The 15522-nt window shown below is 40.9% G+C and overlaps 41 non-coding genes across 41 annotated transcripts; all 41 read left to right on the top strand.

The window, feature by feature from the left end:
- Positions 1-95: 95 nt before the first annotated feature.
- Positions 96-168, top strand: Trnar-ucg (transfer RNA arginine (anticodon UCG)). The gene has a single exon. It is a non-coding gene; the product is annotated as a tRNA-Arg (tRNA).
- A 302-nt stretch (positions 169-470) lies between these two features.
- Trnar-ucg (transfer RNA arginine (anticodon UCG)) lies at positions 471-543 on the top strand. Its single transcript has one exon. It is a non-coding gene; the product is annotated as a tRNA-Arg (tRNA).
- A 116-nt stretch (positions 544-659) lies between these two features.
- Trnar-ucg (transfer RNA arginine (anticodon UCG)) lies at positions 660-732 on the top strand. The gene has a single exon. It is a non-coding gene; the product is annotated as a tRNA-Arg (tRNA).
- A 113-nt stretch (positions 733-845) lies between these two features.
- Trnar-ucg (transfer RNA arginine (anticodon UCG)) lies at positions 846-918 on the top strand. The gene has a single exon. It is a non-coding gene; the product is annotated as a tRNA-Arg (tRNA).
- Positions 919-1597: 679 nt separating this feature from the next.
- Positions 1598-1670, top strand: Trnar-ucg (transfer RNA arginine (anticodon UCG)). Its single transcript has one exon. It is a non-coding gene; the product is annotated as a tRNA-Arg (tRNA).
- Positions 1671-2151: 481 nt separating this feature from the next.
- Trnar-ucg (transfer RNA arginine (anticodon UCG)) lies at positions 2152-2224 on the top strand. The gene has a single exon. It is a non-coding gene; the product is annotated as a tRNA-Arg (tRNA).
- Positions 2225-2340: 116 nt separating this feature from the next.
- On the top strand, positions 2341-2413 carry Trnar-ucg (transfer RNA arginine (anticodon UCG)). The gene has a single exon. It is a non-coding gene; the product is annotated as a tRNA-Arg (tRNA).
- Positions 2414-2705: 292 nt separating this feature from the next.
- Trnar-ucg (transfer RNA arginine (anticodon UCG)) lies at positions 2706-2778 on the top strand. The gene has a single exon. It is a non-coding gene; the product is annotated as a tRNA-Arg (tRNA).
- Positions 2779-3080: 302 nt separating this feature from the next.
- Trnar-ucg (transfer RNA arginine (anticodon UCG)) lies at positions 3081-3153 on the top strand. The gene has a single exon. It is a non-coding gene; the product is annotated as a tRNA-Arg (tRNA).
- Positions 3154-3269: 116 nt separating this feature from the next.
- Trnar-ucg (transfer RNA arginine (anticodon UCG)) lies at positions 3270-3342 on the top strand. Its single transcript has one exon. It is a non-coding gene; the product is annotated as a tRNA-Arg (tRNA).
- Positions 3343-3455: 113 nt separating this feature from the next.
- Trnar-ucg (transfer RNA arginine (anticodon UCG)) lies at positions 3456-3528 on the top strand. The gene has a single exon. It is a non-coding gene; the product is annotated as a tRNA-Arg (tRNA).
- Positions 3529-3831: 303 nt separating this feature from the next.
- Positions 3832-3904, top strand: Trnar-ucg (transfer RNA arginine (anticodon UCG)). Its single transcript has one exon. It is a non-coding gene; the product is annotated as a tRNA-Arg (tRNA).
- Positions 3905-4207: 303 nt separating this feature from the next.
- Trnar-ucg (transfer RNA arginine (anticodon UCG)) lies at positions 4208-4280 on the top strand. The gene has a single exon. It is a non-coding gene; the product is annotated as a tRNA-Arg (tRNA).
- Positions 4281-4582: 302 nt separating this feature from the next.
- Trnar-ucg (transfer RNA arginine (anticodon UCG)) lies at positions 4583-4655 on the top strand. Its single transcript has one exon. It is a non-coding gene; the product is annotated as a tRNA-Arg (tRNA).
- A 481-nt stretch (positions 4656-5136) lies between these two features.
- Trnar-ucg (transfer RNA arginine (anticodon UCG)) lies at positions 5137-5209 on the top strand. The gene has a single exon. It is a non-coding gene; the product is annotated as a tRNA-Arg (tRNA).
- Positions 5210-5511: 302 nt separating this feature from the next.
- Trnar-ucg (transfer RNA arginine (anticodon UCG)) lies at positions 5512-5584 on the top strand. The gene has a single exon. It is a non-coding gene; the product is annotated as a tRNA-Arg (tRNA).
- A 302-nt stretch (positions 5585-5886) lies between these two features.
- On the top strand, positions 5887-5959 carry Trnar-ucg (transfer RNA arginine (anticodon UCG)). The gene has a single exon. It is a non-coding gene; the product is annotated as a tRNA-Arg (tRNA).
- Positions 5960-6261: 302 nt separating this feature from the next.
- Trnar-ucg (transfer RNA arginine (anticodon UCG)) lies at positions 6262-6334 on the top strand. Its single transcript has one exon. It is a non-coding gene; the product is annotated as a tRNA-Arg (tRNA).
- A 302-nt stretch (positions 6335-6636) lies between these two features.
- Positions 6637-6709, top strand: Trnar-ucg (transfer RNA arginine (anticodon UCG)). Its single transcript has one exon. It is a non-coding gene; the product is annotated as a tRNA-Arg (tRNA).
- Positions 6710-7011: 302 nt separating this feature from the next.
- On the top strand, positions 7012-7084 carry Trnar-ucg (transfer RNA arginine (anticodon UCG)). Its single transcript has one exon. It is a non-coding gene; the product is annotated as a tRNA-Arg (tRNA).
- Positions 7085-7387: 303 nt separating this feature from the next.
- On the top strand, positions 7388-7460 carry Trnar-ucg (transfer RNA arginine (anticodon UCG)). Its single transcript has one exon. It is a non-coding gene; the product is annotated as a tRNA-Arg (tRNA).
- A 302-nt stretch (positions 7461-7762) lies between these two features.
- Trnar-ucg (transfer RNA arginine (anticodon UCG)) lies at positions 7763-7835 on the top strand. The gene has a single exon. It is a non-coding gene; the product is annotated as a tRNA-Arg (tRNA).
- Positions 7836-8137: 302 nt separating this feature from the next.
- Positions 8138-8210, top strand: Trnar-ucg (transfer RNA arginine (anticodon UCG)). Its single transcript has one exon. It is a non-coding gene; the product is annotated as a tRNA-Arg (tRNA).
- A 302-nt stretch (positions 8211-8512) lies between these two features.
- Trnar-ucg (transfer RNA arginine (anticodon UCG)) lies at positions 8513-8585 on the top strand. The gene has a single exon. It is a non-coding gene; the product is annotated as a tRNA-Arg (tRNA).
- A 302-nt stretch (positions 8586-8887) lies between these two features.
- On the top strand, positions 8888-8960 carry Trnar-ucg (transfer RNA arginine (anticodon UCG)). The gene has a single exon. It is a non-coding gene; the product is annotated as a tRNA-Arg (tRNA).
- Positions 8961-9262: 302 nt separating this feature from the next.
- On the top strand, positions 9263-9335 carry Trnar-ucg (transfer RNA arginine (anticodon UCG)). The gene has a single exon. It is a non-coding gene; the product is annotated as a tRNA-Arg (tRNA).
- Positions 9336-9637: 302 nt separating this feature from the next.
- On the top strand, positions 9638-9710 carry Trnar-ucg (transfer RNA arginine (anticodon UCG)). Its single transcript has one exon. It is a non-coding gene; the product is annotated as a tRNA-Arg (tRNA).
- Positions 9711-10013: 303 nt separating this feature from the next.
- On the top strand, positions 10014-10086 carry Trnar-ucg (transfer RNA arginine (anticodon UCG)). Its single transcript has one exon. It is a non-coding gene; the product is annotated as a tRNA-Arg (tRNA).
- A 302-nt stretch (positions 10087-10388) lies between these two features.
- Positions 10389-10461, top strand: Trnar-ucg (transfer RNA arginine (anticodon UCG)). The gene has a single exon. It is a non-coding gene; the product is annotated as a tRNA-Arg (tRNA).
- A 676-nt stretch (positions 10462-11137) lies between these two features.
- Positions 11138-11210, top strand: Trnar-ucg (transfer RNA arginine (anticodon UCG)). Its single transcript has one exon. It is a non-coding gene; the product is annotated as a tRNA-Arg (tRNA).
- Positions 11211-11512: 302 nt separating this feature from the next.
- Trnar-ucg (transfer RNA arginine (anticodon UCG)) lies at positions 11513-11585 on the top strand. The gene has a single exon. It is a non-coding gene; the product is annotated as a tRNA-Arg (tRNA).
- A 302-nt stretch (positions 11586-11887) lies between these two features.
- Positions 11888-11960, top strand: Trnar-ucg (transfer RNA arginine (anticodon UCG)). The gene has a single exon. It is a non-coding gene; the product is annotated as a tRNA-Arg (tRNA).
- Positions 11961-12263: 303 nt separating this feature from the next.
- On the top strand, positions 12264-12336 carry Trnar-ucg (transfer RNA arginine (anticodon UCG)). Its single transcript has one exon. It is a non-coding gene; the product is annotated as a tRNA-Arg (tRNA).
- A 302-nt stretch (positions 12337-12638) lies between these two features.
- On the top strand, positions 12639-12711 carry Trnar-ucg (transfer RNA arginine (anticodon UCG)). The gene has a single exon. It is a non-coding gene; the product is annotated as a tRNA-Arg (tRNA).
- A 302-nt stretch (positions 12712-13013) lies between these two features.
- Trnar-ucg (transfer RNA arginine (anticodon UCG)) lies at positions 13014-13086 on the top strand. Its single transcript has one exon. It is a non-coding gene; the product is annotated as a tRNA-Arg (tRNA).
- Positions 13087-13388: 302 nt separating this feature from the next.
- On the top strand, positions 13389-13461 carry Trnar-ucg (transfer RNA arginine (anticodon UCG)). The gene has a single exon. It is a non-coding gene; the product is annotated as a tRNA-Arg (tRNA).
- A 302-nt stretch (positions 13462-13763) lies between these two features.
- On the top strand, positions 13764-13836 carry Trnar-ucg (transfer RNA arginine (anticodon UCG)). The gene has a single exon. It is a non-coding gene; the product is annotated as a tRNA-Arg (tRNA).
- A 302-nt stretch (positions 13837-14138) lies between these two features.
- Positions 14139-14211, top strand: Trnar-ucg (transfer RNA arginine (anticodon UCG)). Its single transcript has one exon. It is a non-coding gene; the product is annotated as a tRNA-Arg (tRNA).
- A 302-nt stretch (positions 14212-14513) lies between these two features.
- Trnar-ucg (transfer RNA arginine (anticodon UCG)) lies at positions 14514-14586 on the top strand. Its single transcript has one exon. It is a non-coding gene; the product is annotated as a tRNA-Arg (tRNA).
- A 302-nt stretch (positions 14587-14888) lies between these two features.
- Positions 14889-14961, top strand: Trnar-ucg (transfer RNA arginine (anticodon UCG)). Its single transcript has one exon. It is a non-coding gene; the product is annotated as a tRNA-Arg (tRNA).
- Positions 14962-15263: 302 nt separating this feature from the next.
- Trnar-ucg (transfer RNA arginine (anticodon UCG)) lies at positions 15264-15336 on the top strand. Its single transcript has one exon. It is a non-coding gene; the product is annotated as a tRNA-Arg (tRNA).
- The last annotated feature ends 186 nt before the right edge of the window (positions 15337-15522 follow it).

The raw sequence follows: 15522 nt of genomic DNA, 5'->3' as shown, positions 1-15522 counted from the left end.
ATATTCTGAAGACATCATCAAGATGTTTGCTTCACTTTTGGGCAATAGGTTTGAAAAATATTCGCTGAAAAAGGGTTTGAATTACGTGATTTAACGTCCACGTGGCCTAATGGATAAGGCGTCTGACTTCGAATCAGAAGATTGCAGGTTCGAATCCTCTCGTGGACTGGAAATTTCCTCCTGCTTTCGTAACGAAATCCTTCGAGCACCAAAACGAATTTTGACCGCATTTTATGTTTTAATAGTCAGTCACGCTAAAGAACGAAAGGGGTATTTTGAAAACCGTCCGTGTGGCTTAATGGATAAAACGTCTGACTTCGAATCAGAAAATTGTAAGTTCGAATCCTGTCACAGACGTGGTATCCGTTTTGACCAATATTCTGAAGACATCATCAAGATGTTTGCTTCACTTTTGGGCAATATGTTTGAAAAATATTCGCTGAAAAAGGGTTTGAATTACGTGATTTAACGTCCACGTGGCCTAACGGATAAGGCGTCTGACTTCGAATCAGAAGATTGCAGGTTCGAATCCTGCCGTGGACTGGAAATTTCCTCCTGCTTTCGTAACGAAGTCCTTCGAGCACCAAAACGAATTTTGACCGCATTTTATGTTTTAATAGTCAGTCACGCTAAAGAACGAAAGGGGTATTTTGAAAACCGTCTGTGTGGCTTAATGGATAAAACGTCTGACTTCGAATCAGAAAATTGTAGGTTCGAATCCTGTCACAGACGTGGTATCCGTTTTGACCAATATTCTGAAGATATCATCAAGATGTTTGCTTCACTTTTGGGCAATATGTTTGAAAAATATTCGCTGAAAAAGGGTTTGAATTACGTGATTTAACGTCCACGTGGCCTAACGGATAAGGCGTCTGACTTCGAATCAGAAGGTTGCAGGTTCGAATCCTGCCGTGGACTGGAAATTTCCTCCTGCTTTCGTAACGAAATCCTTCGAGCACCAAAACGAATTTTTTACCGCTTTTTATGTTTTAATAGTCCGTCACGCTAAAGAACGAAAGGGGTATTTTGAAAACCGTCCGTGTGGCTTAATGGATAAAACGTCCGACTTAGAATCAGAAAATTGTAGGTTCGAATCCTGTCACAGACGTGGTATCCGTTTTGACCAATATTCTGAAGACATCATGAAGATGTTTGCTTCACTTTTGGGCAATATGTTTGAAAAATATTCGCTGAAAAAGGGTTTGAATTACGTGATTTAACGTCCACGTGTCCTAACGGATAAGGCGTCTGACTTTGAATCAGAAGATTGCAGGTTCGAATCCTTCCTTGGACTGGAAATTTTCTCCTGCTTTCGTAACGAAATCCTTCGAGCACCAAAACGAATTTTTTACCGCTTTTTATATTTTAATAGTCAGTCACGCTAAAGAACGAAAGGGGTATTTTGAAAACCGTCCGTGTGGCTTAATGGATAAAACGTCCGACTTCGAATCAGAAAATTTTAGGTTCGAATCCTGTCACAGACGTGGTATCCGTTTTGACCAATATTCTGAAGATATCATCAAGATGTTTGCTTCACTTTTGGGCAATATGTTTGAAAAATATTCGCTGAAAAAGGGTTTGAATTACGTGATTTAACGCCCACGTGGCCTAACGGATAAGGCGTCTGACTTCGAATCAGAAGATTGCAGGTTCGAATCCTGCCGTGGACTAGAAATTTCCTCCTGCTTTCGTAACGAAATCCTTCGAGCACCAAAACGAATTTTGACCGCATTTTATGTTTTAATAGTCAGTCACGCTAAAGAACGAAAGGGGTATTTGGAAAACCGTCCGTGTGGCTTAATGGATAAAACGTCTGAGTTCGAATCAGAAAATTGTAGGTTCGAATCCTGTCACAGACGTGGTATCCGTTTTGACCAATATTCTGAAGATATCATCAAGATGTTTGCTTCACTTTTGGGCAATATGTTTGCAAAATATTCGCTGAAAAAGGGTTTGAATTAGGTGATTTAACGTCCACGTGGCTTAACGGATAAGGCGTCTGACTTCGAATCAGAAGATTGCAGGTTCGAATCCTGCTGTTTGACCGTTTTGACCAATATTCTGAAGACATCATCAAGATGTTTGCTTCACTTTTGGGCAATATGTTTGAAAAATATTCGCTGAAAAGGGGTTTGAATTACGTGATTTAACGTCCACGTGGCCTAACGGATAAGGCGTCTGACTTCGAATCAGAAGATTGCAGGTTCGAATCCTGCCGTGGACTGGAAATTTCCTCCTGCTTTCGTAACGAAATCCTTCGAGCACCAAAACGAATTTTGACCGCATTTTATGTTTTAATAGTCAGTCACGCTAAAGAACGAAAGGGGTATTTTGAAAACCGTCTGTGTGGCTTAATGGATAAAACGTCTGACTTCGAATCAGAAAATTGTAGGTTCGAATCCTGTCACAGACGTGGTATCCGTTTTGACCAATATTCTGAAGATATCATCAAGATGTTTGCTTCACTTTTGGGCAATATGTTTGAAAAATATTCGCTGAAAAAGGGTTTGAATTACGTGATTTAACGTCCACGTGGCCTAAAGGATAAGGCGTCTGACTTCGAATCAGAAGATTGCAGGTTCGAATCCTGCTGTTTGACCGTTTTGACCAATATTCTGAAGACATCATCAAGATGTTTGCTTCACTTTTGGGCAATATGTTTGAAAAATATTCGCTGAAAAGGGGTTTGAATTACGTGATTTAACGTCCACGTGGCCTAACGGATAAGGCGTCTGACTTCGAATCAGAAGATTGCAGGTTCGAATCCTGCCGTGGACTGGAAATTTCCTCCTGCTTTCGTAACGAAATCCTTCGAGCACCAAAACGAATTTTGACCGCATTTTATGTTTTAATAGTCAGTCACGCTAAAGAACGAAAGGGGTATTTTGAAAACCGTCCGTGTGGCTTAATGGATAAAACGTCTGACTTCGAATCAGAAAATTGTAAGTTCGAATCCTGTCACAGACGTGGTTTCCGTTTTGACCAATATTCTGAAGACATCATCAAGATGTTTGCTTCACTTTTGGGCAATATGTTTGAAAAATATTCGCTGAAAAAGGGTTTGAATTACGTGATTTAACGTCCACGTGGCCTAACGGATAAGGCGTCTGACTTCGAATCAGAAGATTGCAGGTTCGAATCCTGCCGTGGACTGGAAATTTCCTCCTGCTTTCGTAACGAAATCCTTCGAGCACCAAAACGAATTTTGACCGCATTTTATGTTTTAATAGTCAGTCACGCTAAAGAACGAAAGGGGTATTTTGAAAACCGTCTGTGTGGCTTAATGGATAAAACGTCTGACTTCGAATCAGAAAATTGTAGGTTCGAATCCTGTCACAGACGTGGTATCCGTTTTGACCAATATTCTGAAGATATCATCAAGATGTTTGCTTCACTTTTGGGCAATATGTTTGAAAAATATTCGCTGAAAAAGGGTTTGAATTACGTGATTTAACGTCCACGTGGCCTAACGGATAAGGCGTCTGACTTCGAATCAGAAGATTGCAGGTTCGAATCCTGCCGTGGACTGGAAATTTCCTCCTGCTTTCGTAACGAAATCCTTCGAGCACCAAAACGAATTTTTTACCGCTTTTTATGTTTTAATAGTCCGTCACGCTAAAGAACGAAAGGGGTATTTTGAAAACCGTCCGTGTGGCTTAATGGATAAAACGTCCGACTTGGAATCAGAAAATTGTAGGTTCGAATCCTGTCACAGACGTGGTATCCGTTTTGACCAATATTCTGAAGACATCATCAAGATGTTTGCTTCACTTTTGGGCAATATGTTTGAAAAATATTCGCTGAAAAAGGGTTTGAATTACGTGATTTAACGTCCACGTGTCCTAACGGATAAGGCGTCTGACTTCGAATCAGAAGATTGCAGGTTCGAATCCTGCCGTGGACTGGAAATTTTCTCCTGCTTTCGTAACGAAATCCTTCGAGCACCAAAACGAATTTTTTACCGCTTTTTATATTTTAATAGTCAGTCACGCTAAAGAACGAAAGAGGTATTTTGAAAACCGTCCGTGTGGCTTAATGGATAAAACGTCCGACTTCGAATCAGAAAATTGTAGGTTCGAATCCTGTCACAGACGTGGTATCCGTTTTGACCAATATTCTGAAGATATCATCAAGATGTTTGCTTCACTTTTGGGCAATATGTTTGAAAAATATTCGCTGAAAAAGGGTTTGAATTACGTGATTTAACGCCCACGTGGCCTAACGGATAAGGCGTCTGACTTCGAATCAGAAGATTGCAGGTTCGAATCCTGCCGTGGACTAGAAATTTCCTCCTGCTTTCGTAACGAAATCCTTCGAGCACCAAAACGAATTTTGACCGCATTTTATGTTTTAATAGTCAGTCACGCTAAAGAACGAAAGGGGTATTTGGAAAACCGTCCGTGTGGCTTAATGGATAAAACGTCTGAGTTCGAATCAGAAAATTGTAGGTTCGAATCCTGTCACAGACGTGGTATCCGTTTTGACCAATATTCTGAAGATATCATCAAGATGTTTGCTTCACTTTTGGGCAATATGTTTGCAAAATATTCGCTGAAAAAGGGTTTGAATTAGGTGATTTAACGTCCACGTGGCTTAACGGATAAGGCGTCTGACTTCGAATCAGAAGATTGCAGGTTCGAATCCTGCCGTGGACTGGAAATTTCCTCCTGCTTTCGTAACGAAATCCTTCGAGCACCAAAACGAATTTTGACCTCATTTTATGTTTTAATAGTCAGTCACGCTAAAGAACGAAAGGGGTATTTTGAAAACCGTCCGTGTGGCTTAATAGATAAAACGTCTGACTTCGAATCAGAAAATTGTAGGTTCGAATCCTGTCACAGACGTGGTATCCGTTTTGACCAATATTCTGAAGATATCATCAAGATGTTTGCTTCACTTTTGGGCAATATGTTTGAAAAATATTCGCTGAAAAAGGGTTTGAATTACGTGATTTAACGTCCACGTGGCCTAACGGATAAGGCGTCTGACTTCGAATCAGAAGATTGCAGGTTCGAATCCTGCTGTTTGACCGTTTTGACCAATATTCTGAAGACATCATCAAGATGTTTGCTTCACTTTTGGGCAATATGTTTGAAAAATATTCGCTGAAAAGGGGTTTGAATTACGTGATTTAACATCCACGTGGCCTAACGGATAAGGCGTCTGACTTCGAATCAGAAGATTGCAGGTTCGAATCCTGCCGTGGACTGGAAATTTCCTCCTGCTTTCGTAACGAAATCCTTCGAGCACCAAAACGAATTTTGACCGCATTTTATGTTTTAATAGTCAGTCACGCTAAAGAACGAAAGGGGTATTTTGAAAACCGTCCGTGTGGCTTAATGGATAAAACGTCTGACTTCGAATCAGAAAATTGTAGGTTCGAATCCTGTCACAGACGTGGTATCCGTTTTGACCAATATTCTGAAGACATCATCAAGATGTTTGCTTCACTTTTGGGCAATATGTTTGAAAAATATTCGCTGAAAAAGGGTTTGAATTAGGTGATTTAACGTCCACGTGGCCTAACGGATAAGGCGTCTGACTTCGAATCAGAAGATTGCAGGTTCGAATCCTGCCGTGGACTGGAAATTTCCTCCTGCTTTCGTAACGAAATCCTTCGAGCACCAAAACGAATTTTGACCGCATTTTATGTTTTAATAGTCAGTCACGCTAAAGAACGAAAGGGGTATTTTGAAAACCGTCCGTGTGGCTTAATGGATAAAACGTCTGACTTGGAATCAGAAAATTGTAGGTTCGAATCCTGTCACAGACGTGGTATCCGTTTTGACCAATATTCTGAAGACATCATCAAGATGTTTGCTTCACTTTTGGGCAATATGTTTGAAAAATATTCGCTGAAAAAGGGTTTGAATTACGTGATTTCCCGTCCACGTGGCCTAACGGATAAGGCGTCTGACTTCGAATCAGAAGATTGCAGGTTCGAATCCAGCCGTGGACTTGAAATTTCCTCCTGCTTTCGTAACGAAATCCTTCGAGCACCAAAACGAATTTTGACCGCATTTTATGTTTTAATAGTCAGTCACGCTAAAGAACGAAAGGGGTATTTTGAAAACCGTCCGTGTGGCTTCATGGATAAAACGTCTGACTTCGAATCAGAAAATTGTAGGTTCGAATCCTGTCACAGACGTGGTATCCGTTTTGACCAATATTCTGAAGACATCATCAAGATGTCTGCTTCACTTTTGGGCAATATGTTTGAAAAATATTCGCTGAAAAAGTGTTTGAATTACGTGATTTAACGTCCACGTGGCCTAACGGATAAGGCGTCTGACTTCGAATCAGAAGATTGCAGGTTCGAATCCTGCCGTGGACTGGAAATTTCCTCCTGCTTTCGTAACGAAATCCTTCGAGCACCAAAACGAATTTTGACCGCATTTTAGGTTTTAATAGTCAGTCACGCTAAAGAACGAAAGGGGTATTTTGAAAACCGTCCGTGTGGCTTAATGGATAAAACGTCTGACTTCGAATCAGAAAATTGTAGGTTCGAATCCTGTCACAGACGTGGTATCCGTTTTGACCAATATTCTGAAGACATCATCAAGATGTTTGCTTCACTTTTGGGCAATATGTTTGAAAAATATTCGCTGAAAAAGGGTTTGAATTACGTGATTTCCCGTCCACGTGGCCTAACGGATAAGGCGTCTGACTTCGAATCAGAAGATTGCAGGTTCGAATCCAGCCGTGGACTTGAAATTTCCTCCTGCTTTCGTAACGAAATCCTTCGAGCACCAAAACGAATTTTGACCGCATTTTATGTTTTAATAGTCAGTCACGCTAAAGAACGAAAGGGGTATTTTGAAAACCGTCCGTGTGGCTTCATGGATAAAACGTCTGACTTCGAATCAGAAAATTGTAGGTTCGAATCCTGTCACAGACGTGGTATCCGTTTGGACCAATATTCTGAAGACATCATCAAGATGTCTGCTTCACTTTTGGGCAATATGTTTGAAAAATATTCGCTGAAAAAGTGTTTGAATTACGTGATTTAACGTCCACGTGGCATAACGGATAAGGCGTCTGACTTCGAATCAGAAGATTGCAGGTTCGAATCCTGCCGTGGACTGGAAATTTCCTCCTGCTTTCGTAACGAAATCCTTCGAGCACCAAAACGAATTTTTCACCGCTTTTTATGTTTTAATAGTCAGTCACGCTAAAGAACGAAAGGGGTATTTTGAAAACCGTCCGTGTGGCTTCATGGATAAAACGTCTCACTTCGAATCAGAAAATTGTAGGTTCGAATCCTGTCATAGACGTGGTGTCTGTTTTGACCAATATTCTGAAGATATCATCAAGATGTTTGCTTCACTTTTGGGCAATATGTTTGAAAAATATTCGTTGAAAAAGGGTTTGAATTACGTGATTTAACGTCCACGTGGCCTAACGGATAAGGCGTCTGACTTCGAATCAGAAGATTGCAGGTTCGAATCCTGCCGTGGACTGGAAATTTCCTCCTGCTTTCGTAACGAAATCCTTCGAGCACCAAAACGAATTTTGACCGCATTTTATGTTTTAATAGTCATTCACGCTAAAGAACGAAAGGGGTATTTTGAAAACCGTCCGTGTGGCTTCATGGATAAAACGTCTGACTTCGAATCAGAAAATTGTAGGTTCGAATCCTGTCACAGACGTGGTATCCGTTTTGACCAATATTCTGAAGACATCATCAAGATGTCTGCTTCACTTTTGGGCAATATGTTTGAAAAATATTCGCTGAAAAAGTGTTTGAATTACGTGATTTAACGTCCACGTGGCCTAACGGATAAGGCGTCTGACTTCGAATCAGAAGATTGCAGGTTCGAATCCAGCCGTGGACTTGAAATTTCCTCCTGCGTTCGTAACGAAATCCTTCGAGCACCAAAACGAATTTTGACCGCATTTTATGTTTTAATAGTCAGTCACGCTAAAGAACGAAAGGGGTATTTTGAAAACCGTCCGTGTGGCTTCATGGATAAAACGTCTGACTTCGAATCAGAAAATTGTAGATTCGAATCCTGTCACAGACGTGGTATCCGTTTTGACCAATATTCTGAAGACATCATCAAGATGTTTGCTTCACTTTTGGGCAATATGTTTGAAAAATATTCGCTGAAAAAGGGTTTGAATTACGTGATTTCCCGTCCACGTGGCCTAACGGATAAGGCGTCTGACTTCGAATCAGAAGATTGCAGGTTCGAATCCAGCCGTGGACTTGAAATTTCCTCCTGCTTTCGTAACGAAATCCTTCGAGCACCAAAACGAATTTTGACCGCATTTTATGTTTTAATAGTCAGTCACGCTAAAGAACGAAAGGGGTATTTTGAAAACCGTCCGTGTGGCTTCATGTATAAAACGTCTGACTTCGAATCAGAAAATTGTAGGTTCGAATCCTGTCACAGACGTGGTATCCGTTTTGACCAATATTCTGAAGACATCATCAAGATGTCTGCTTCACTTTTGGGCAATATGTTTGAAAAATATTCGCTGAAAAAGTGTTTGAATTACGTGATTTAACGTCCACGTGGCCTAACGGATAAGGCGCCTGACTTCGAATCAGAAGATTGCAGGTTCGAATCCTGCCGTGGACTGGAAATTTCCTCCTGCTTTCGTAACGAAATCCTTCGAGCACCAAAACGAATTTTGACCGCATTTTATGTTTTAATAGTCAGTCACGCTAAAGAACGAAAGGGGTATTTTGAAAACCGTCCGTGTGGCTTCATGGATAAAACGTCTGACTTCGAATCAGAAAATTGTAGATTCGAATCCTGTCACAGACGTGGTATCCGTTTTGACCAATATTCTGAAGACATCATCAAGATGTTTGCTTCACTTTTGGGCAATATGTTTGAAAAATATTCGCTGAAAAAGGGTTTGAATTACGTGATTTCCCGTCCACGTGGCCTAACGGATAAGGCGTCTGACTTCGAATCAGAAGATTGCAGGTTCGAATCCAGCCGTGGACTTGAAATTTCCTCCTGCTTTCGTAACGAAATCCTTCGAGCACCAAAACGAATTTTGACCGCATTTTATGTTTTAATAGTCAGTCACGCTAAAGAACGAAAGGGGTATTTTGAAAACCGTCCGTGTGGCTTCATGTATAAAACGTCTGACTTCGAATCAGAAAATTGTAGGTTCGAATCCTGTCACAGACGTGGTATCCGTTTTGACCAATATTCTGAAGACATCATCAAGATGTCTGCTTCACTTTTGGGCAATATGTTTGAAAAATATTCGCTGAAAAAGTGTTTGAATTACGTGATTTAACGTCCACGTGGCCTAACGGATAAGGCGCCTGACTTCGAATCAGAAGATTGCAGGTTCGAATCCTGCCGTGGACTGGAAATTTCCTCCTGCTTTCGTAACGAAATCCTTCGAGCACCAAAACGAATTTTGACCGCATTTTATGTTTTAATAGTCAGTCACGCTAAAGAACGAAAGGGGTATTTTGAAAACCGTCCGTGTGGCTTCATGGATAAAACGTCTGACTTCGAATCAGAAAATTGTAGGTTCGAATCCTGTCACAGACGTGGTATCCGTTTTGACCAATATTCTGAAGACATCATCAAGATGTCTGCTTCACTTTTGGGCAATATGTTTGAAAAATATTCGCTGAAAAAGTGTTTGAATTACGTGATTTAACGTCCACGTGGCCTAACGGATAAGGCGTCTGACTTCGAATCAGAAGATTGCAGGTTCGAATCCTGCCGTGGACTGGAAATTTCCTCCTGCTTTCGTAACGAAATCCTTCGAGCACCAAAACGAATTTTTCACCGCTTTTTATGTTTTAATAGTCAGTCACGCTAAGGAACGAAAGGGGTATTTTGAAAACCGTCCGTGTGGCTTAATGGATAAAACGTCTCACTTCGAATCAGAAAATTGTAGGTTCGAATCCTGTCATAGACGTGGTGTCTGTTTTGACCAATATTCTGAAGATATCATCAAGATGTTTGCTTCACTTTTGGGCAATATGTTTGAAAAATATTCGTTGAAAAAGGGTTTGAATTACGTGATTTAACGTCCACGTGGCCTAACGGATAAGGCGTCTGACTTCGAATCAGAAGATTGCAGGTTCGAATCCTGCCGTGAACTGGAAATTTCCTCCTACTTTCGTAACGAAATCCTTCGAGCACCAAAACGAATTTTGACCGCATTTTATGTTTTAATAGTCAGTCACGCTAAAGAACGAAAGGGGTATTTTGAAAACCGTCCGTGTGGCTTCATGGATAAAACGTCTGACTTCGAATCAGAAAATTGTAGGTTCGAATCCTGTCACAGACGTGGTATCCGTTTTGACCAATATTCTGAAGACATCATCAAGATGTCTGCTTCACTTTTGGGCAATATGTTTGAAAAATATTCGCTGAAAAAGTGTTTGAATTACGTGATTTAACGTCCACGTGGCCTAACGGATAAGGCGTCTGACTTCGAATCAGAAGATTGCAGGTTCGAATCCTGCCGTGGACTGGAAATTTCCTCCTGCTTTCGTAACGAAATCCTTCGAGCACCAAAACGAATTTTGACCGCATTTTATGTTTTAATAGTCAGTCACGCTAAAGAACGAAAGGGGTATTTTGAAAACCGTCCGTGTGGCTTAATGGATAAAACGTCTGACTTCGAATCAGAAAATTGTAGGTTCGAATCCTGTCACAGACGTGGTATCCGTTTTGACCAATATTCTGAAGACATCATCAAGATGTTTGCTTCACTTTTGGGCAATATGTTTGAAAATATTCGCTGAAAAAGGGTTTGAATTACGTGATTTAACGTCCACGTGGCCTAACGAATAAGGCGTCTGACCTCGAATCAGAAGATTGCAGGTTCGAATCCAGCCGTGGACTTGAAATTTCCTCCTGCGTTCGTAACGAAATCCTTCGAGCACCAAAACGAATTTTAACCGCATTTTATGTTTTAATAGTCAGTCACGCTAAAGAACGAAAGGGGTATTTTGAAAACCGTCCGTGTGGCTTCATGGATAAAACGTCTGACTTCGAATCAGAAAATTGTAGGTTCGAATCCTGTCACAGACGTGGTATCCGTTTTGACCAATATTCTGAAGACATCATCAAGATGTCTGCTTCACTTTTGGGCAATATGTTTGAAAAATATTTGCTGAAAAAGTGTTTGAATTACGTGATTTAACGTCCACGTGGCCTAACGGATAAGGCGTCTGACTTCGAATCAGAAGATTGCAGGTTCGAATCCTGCCGTGGACTGGAAATTTCCTCCTGCTTTCGTAACGAAATCCTTCGAGCACCAAAACGAATTTTGACCGCATTTTATGTTTTAATAGTCAGTCACGCTAAAGAACGAAAGGGGTATTTTGAAAACCGTCCGTGTGGCTTAATGGATAAAACGTCTGACTTCGAATCAGAAAATTGTAGGTTCGAATCCTGTCACAGACGTGGTATCCGTTTTGACCAATATTCTGAAGACATCATCAAGATGTTTGCTTCACTTTTGGGCAATATGTTTGAAAAATATTCGCTGAAAAAGGGTTTGAATTACGTGATTTCCCGTCCACGTGGCCTAACGGATAAGGCGTCTGACTTCGAATCAGAAGATTGCAGGTTCGAATCCAGCCGTGGACTTGAAATTTCCTCCTGCTTTCGTAACGAAATCCTTCGAGCACCAAAACGAATTTTGACCGCATTTTATGTTTTAATAGTCAGTCACGCTAAAGAACGAAAGGGGTATTTTGAAAACCGTCCGTGTGGCTTCATGGATAAAACGTCTGACTTCGAATCAGAAAATTGTAGGTTCGAATCCTGTCACAGACGTGGTATCCGTTTTGACCAATATTCTGAAGACATCATCAAGATGTCTGCTTCATTTTTGGGCAATATGTTTGAAAAATATTCGCTGAAAAAGTGTTTGAATTACGTGATTTAACGTCCACGTGGCCTAACGGATAAGGCGTCTGACTTCGAATCAGAAGATTGCAGGTTCGAATCCTGCCGTGGACTGGAAATTTCCTCCTGCTTTCGTAACGAAATCCTTCGAGCACCAAAACGAATTTTTCACCGCTTTTTATGTTTTAATAGTCAGTCACGCTAAGGAACGAAAGGGGTATTTTGAAAACCGTCCGTGTGGCTTAATGGATAAAACGTCTCACTTCGAATCAGAAAATTGTAGGTTCGAATCCTGTCATAGACGTGGTGTCTGTTTTGACCAATATTCTGAAGATATCATCAAGATGTTTGCTTCACTTTTGGGCAATATGTTTGAAAAATATTCGTTGAAAAAGGGTTTGAATTACGTGATTTAACGTCCACGTGGCCTAACGGATAAGGCGTCTGACTTCGAATCAGAAGATTGCAGGTTCGAATCCTGCCGTGGACTGGAAATTTCCTCCTGCTTTCGTAACGAAATCCTTCGAGCACCAAAACGAATTTTGACCGCATTTTATGTTTTAATAGTCATTCACGCTAAAGAACGAAAGGGGTATTTTGAAAACCGTCCGTGTGGCTTCATGGATAAAACGTCTGACTTCGAATCAGAAAATTGTAGGTTCGAATCCTGTCACAGACGTGGTATCCGTTTTGACCAATATTCTGAAGACATCATCAAGATGTCTGCTTCACTTTTGGGCAATATGTTTGAAAAATATTCGCTGAAAAAGTGTTTGAATTACGTGATTTAACGTCCACGTGGCCTAACGGATAAGGCGTCTGACTTCGAATCAGAAGATTGCAGGTTCGAATCCAGCCGTGGACTTGAAATTTCCTCCTGCGTTCGTAACGAAATCCTTCGAGCACCAAAACGAATTTTGACCGCATTTTATGTTTTAATAGTCAGTCACGCTAAAGAACGAAAGGGGTATTTTGAAAACCGTCCGTGTGGCTTAATGGATAAAACGTCTGACTTCGAATCAGAAAATTGTAGGTTCGAAACCTGTCACAGACGTGGTGTCTGTTTTGACCAATATTCTGAAGATATCATCAAGATGTTTGCTTCACTTTTGGGCAATATGTTTGAAAAATATTCGTTGAAAAAGGGTTTGAATTACGTGATTTAACGTCCACGTGGCCTAACGGATAAGGCGTCTGACTTCGAATCAGAAGATTGCAGGTTCGAATCCTGCCGTGGACTGGAAATTTCCTCCTGCTTTCGTAACGAAATCCTTCGAGCACCAAAACGAATTTTGACCGCATTTTATGTTTTAATAGTCATTCACGCTAAAGAACGAAAGGGGTATTTTGAAAACCGTCCGTGTGGCTTCATGGATAAAACGTCTGACTTCGAATCAGAAAATTGTAGGTTCGAATCCTGTCACAGACGTGGTATCCGTTTTGACCAATATTCTGAAGACATCATCAAGATGTCTGCTTCACTTTTGGGCAATATGTTTGAAAAATATTCGCTGAAAAAGTGTTTGAATTACGTGATTTAACGTCCACGTGGCCTAACGGATAAGGCGTCTGACTTCGAATCAGAAGATTGCAGGTTCGAATCCAGCCGTGGACTTGAAATTTCCTCCTGCGTTCGTAACGAAATCCTTCGAGCACCAAAACGAATTTTGACCGCATTTTATGTTTTAATAGTCAGTCACGCTAAAGAACGAAAGGGGTATTTTGAAAACCGTCCGTGTGGCTTCATGGATAAAACGTCTGACTTCGAATCAGAAAATTGTAGATTCGAATCCTGTCACAGACGTGGTATCCGTTTTGACCAATATTCTGAAGACATCATCAAGATGTTTGCTTCACTTTTGGGCAATATGTTTGAAAAATATTCGCTGAAAAAGGGTTTGAATTACGTGATTTCCCGTCCACGTGGCCTAACGGATAAGGCGTCTGACTTCGAATCAGAAGATTGCAGGTTCGAATCCAGCCGTGGACTTGAAATTTCCTCCTGCTTTCGTAACGAAATCCTTCGAGCACCAAAACGAATTTTGACCGCATTTTATGTTTTAATAGTCAGTCACGCTAAAGAACGAAAGGGGTATTTTGAAAACCGTCCGTGTGGCTTCATGTATAAAACGTCTGACTTCGAATCAGAAAATTGTAGGTTCGAATCCTGTCACAGACGTGGTATCCGTTTTGACCAATATTCTGAAGACATCATCAAGATGTCTGCTTCACTTTTGGGCAATATGTTTGAAAAATATTCGCTGAAAAAGTGTTTGAATTACGTGATTTAACGTCCACGTGGCCTAACGGATAAGGCGCCTGACTTCGAATCAGAAGATTGCAGGTTCGAATCCTGCCGTGGACTGGAAATTTCCTCCTGCTTTCGTAACGAAATCCTTCGAGCACCAAAACGAATTTTGACCGCATTTTATGTTTTAATAGTCAGTCACGCTAAAGAACGAAAGGGGTATTTTGAAAACCGTCCGTGTGGCTTCATGGATAAAACGTCTGACTTCGAATCAGAAAATTGTAGGTTCGAATCCTGTCACAGACGTGGTATCCGTTTTGACCAATATTCTGAAGACATCATCAAGATGTCTGCTTCACTTTTGGGCAATATGTTTGAAAAATATTCGCTGAAAAAGTGTTTGAATTACGTGATTTAACGTCCACGTGGCCTAACGGATAAGGCGTCTGACTTCGAATCAGAAGATTGCAGGTTCGAATCCAGCCGTGGACTTGAAATTTCCTCCTGCGTTCGTAACGAAATCCTTCGAGCACCAAAACGAATTTTGACCGCATTTTATGTTTTAATAGTCAGTCACGCTAAAGAACGAAAGGGGTATTTTGAAAACCGTCCGTGTGGCTTCATGGATAAAACGTCTGACTTCGAATCAGAAAATTGTAGATTCGAATCCTGTCACAGACGTGGTATCCGTTTTGACCAATATTCTGAAGACATCATCAAGATGTTTGCTTCACTTTTGGGCAATATGTTTGAAAAATATTCGCTGAAAAAGGGTTTGAATTACGTGATTTCCCGTCCACGTGGCCTAACGGATAAGGCGTCTGACTTCGAATCAGAAGATTGCAGGTTCGAATCCAGCCGTGGACTTGAAATTTCCTCCTGCTTTCGTAACGAAATCCTTCGAGCACCAAAACGAATTTTGACCGCATTTTATGTTTTAATAGTCAGTCACGCTAAAGAACGAAAGGGGTATTTTGAAAACCGTCCGTGTGGCTTCATGTATAAAACGTCTGACTTCGAATCAGAAAATTGTAGGTTCGAATCCTGTCACAGACGTGGTATCCGTTTTGACCAATATTCTGAAGACATCATCAAGATGTCTGCTTCACTTTTGGGCAATATGTTTGAAAAATATTCGCTGAAAAAGTGTTTGAATTACGTGATTTAACGTCCACGTGGCCTAACGGATAAGGCGCCTGACTTCGAATCAGAAGATTGCAGGTTCGAATCCTGCCGTGGACTGGAAATTTCCTCCTGCTTTCGTAACGAAATCCTTCGAGCACCAAAACGAATTTTGACCGCATTTTATGTTTTAATAGTCAGTCACGCTAAAGAACGAAAGGGGTATTTTGAAAACCGTCCGTGTGGCTTCATGGATAAAATGTCTGACTTCGAATCAGAAAATTGTAGGTTCGAATCCTGTCACAG

Source organism: Argiope bruennichi, chromosome 10 (assembly GCF_947563725.1).
Source record: "Argiope bruennichi chromosome 10, qqArgBrue1.1, whole genome shotgun sequence".
NCBI classification, from domain to species: Eukaryota; Metazoa; Arthropoda; class Arachnida; order Araneae; family Araneidae; genus Argiope; species Argiope bruennichi.
Note: the sequence above shows the minus strand (reverse complement) of the source record. Positions and strands in the feature narration are given on the sequence as shown.